A 2676-nucleotide genomic window follows, 5' to 3' on the forward strand; every position below is an offset into this window, starting at 1 on the left:
TTAATGAACTACTGGTGGAGTTTGACAAACACAAACACAACTCTGCTCCATCTACAGGTCAAATGATAGAACTACAGGAAGAAACAGCATTTAAAATACACACAGTAGATAATAGAGAATATGTTCTGAACAAGTTACTGTTACTTACTGTCTGACTGTTAACAATCTGGACTTCACCTTCTTTTTACTCAGATACATGAACTAAAGGAGGAGAAGAAGGAGCTGGAGGAGGAGCTGGAGTCCAGAAACAAAGAGCTGGAGGAGATAAAAGATGAGGTGAAGTTCATAGTTTAGGAGGTTCAGGGTAAGATATGAAGAGAACATCAACACTTTTAACTCAGATGTTTATTACATGAAAAATACACAAACAACTATTTATTTCATCAGAACAATAAATGACACCAATACTATAATAGTATTATAATCGATTTATTCAAGAGAGACTAAAAAAACATGAACAAGACTTGATCACATCTCAAAGAAAAACTAAACAGAATTCATCAGACATGAAATCTCTCTTCATCTCTTCTGTCTACCAGTTAATGGAGCTATAAACAAAGGTTGATCTTTAATGCAAATCTTTTAATTCCATAATAAGGAAGTAGTTTTTAACCAAATCAGTTTCTCATGTTCCTCAATAAAAGTAAATGTTTCTCATCATGTCTCTTTATGTGACTTCACTCTCAGTGGGAGAAGAAGCTCAAAGAGGAGAAGGAGAAAAGAGAAAGAGCTGAGAAAGAAGTGGAGACTCTGAAGAGGAAACTGAAGACTGAGGTGCTTCACTAATAAAGTCTGAATGATTGACTGATAGAATATGAAGCTGACTGATGTGAAAGGACTAATCTGTGGATGTCGTCTCCTCCCAGTCAGAGGAAATCAAACCTGAACTAACACATCTTCATAATTCTCTGACAAAGCAGAACAGCAGCAGCTCAGACAGTCAGGAGACGTCAGGAGACATCATTGTGGTCGTTGATCCCAACTGCAACTATATCTGTCTGAAAAACGAGTCTGATCAGGTGATGTTGCCTTAAGTGTCAAAATCTATTTTCTTTATTTTTTCATAGAAAATATTGATGCAACAGATTTAATAGACACCAACATTCATTTGTTCCTGTCTCTGTGTCTCATTCTTCTTGTCTTTCATTTCCGTCCTGCAGGACAAACCACTGGGAGGACGTCAGTTAAAAGTACAGATCAGCAATAGAGAACCCATCACTTACACATTTGATCAATCAATGGAACTCAAGGTTGGAAAGGGTGTTACAGTGAGTCTTTCTAGATGTTTCATTGATGTTGTTATATTTTCCATGTTCTTACTTTTCCTTTAGTTTTTCTAATTATTATTTTCTGACTGTGACTCTGTGACCTTTGGGTTTACTACATTTACAGTTATGGCGTGAAGGCTGTGGTAGACATCATCCTGACAGTGGTCAACTGGTGTGGACGGACCTGAAGTCCTGGAAGCGTGGAGTCCAGGTCACTCTGCAGTGAAATAGTTCCCAGTTGAACTCCTTCAATAAAGTTCAGTAATCCATCAAACAGCAAACATTCTAGATGAGAAACAGCACGACTCAGATCTTCCTGCAGAAACCACACACTGCAGAGAAAGTCTCTGGAAACACTTGGCTCCATTTTATTGGATTCGTCAAGTTTGATGTGAACGTTGGTTTGTTTAAAATACTTTTACAGGATGAGGTCAGTATTTTAGATTGTTAAAAACTGACCACTTTAATCTTTTAATTTTTTAATTCTGTTTCCTTACGTGCGACTGTACATTTTTCTATAATAAAGAGATTTATGATAATTTATGAACCAGCATTCGTTAATACACAGGATCCATGACCCTTAACAGGAATAAGTGTTTGCAGAAGATGAATGAATGAATGAATGAATGAATGAATGAATGAATATTTAAATAAACAGCTAAACATTTATATTGAGAAGCTTAAATGTGATTACAATTTAAAAAATAAAGATATACATTTGCATTTGTAGACTGGTATATGTGATATACAGTGCTTCTTAAAACTTTTTACAACCTTCAGAATTTTCTCTACATAGTTATTATTACTGCATATTTGTTTATTCAGGAAAATGAGCCAATATTACATATCAGAGAGGAGATCCTCTAGGATTATATGCATTTATGTAAGTACTCAGTGTTTGTGTCTTGTTTTATATGGTGTTAGTTTGATGTAAATATTGAGTGTTTCATTAGATGTTGCCCCCTGTAGATAGATTCTTCATGTTAATCACCCAGAGCAGGGAGGGTAGAAAAGGCAGCTAGTTGCCTCAGGTTGGTTTTGTTTCATGGTGTCTCACTGGAGTTAATAAATGTCAATGCTTTTCGAGTTTACCTCAGTCTCATGTAGTGATGGCCAGACGAGGCTTCATTTACTTCATTCAAAAACGGGTTCATTACTCAAAGCTTCAATGACACAGATGTCGATTAGGACATCTAGTGGACAATAAAATGTAGTGTATAGCCAATAGCTTAAAAGATGTTGACTGGTGGGCGTTCACTACGCTAGATAATAAATGTGATCTTATTCCAAATGAGTATGTCGGGAATTGCACCCACACACAATTGTTACTAGTTTGATGATGCACCAGAGTTTCCAATCTAAGTAGATGTGGTTGTTTCACCTATTTGTGTAACGTCAGCTACTACAG

Source organism: Chelon labrosus (assembly GCF_963514085.1).
Source record: "Chelon labrosus genome assembly, chromosome: 1".
Taxonomy (NCBI): Eukaryota; Metazoa; Chordata; class Actinopteri; order Mugiliformes; family Mugilidae; genus Chelon; species Chelon labrosus.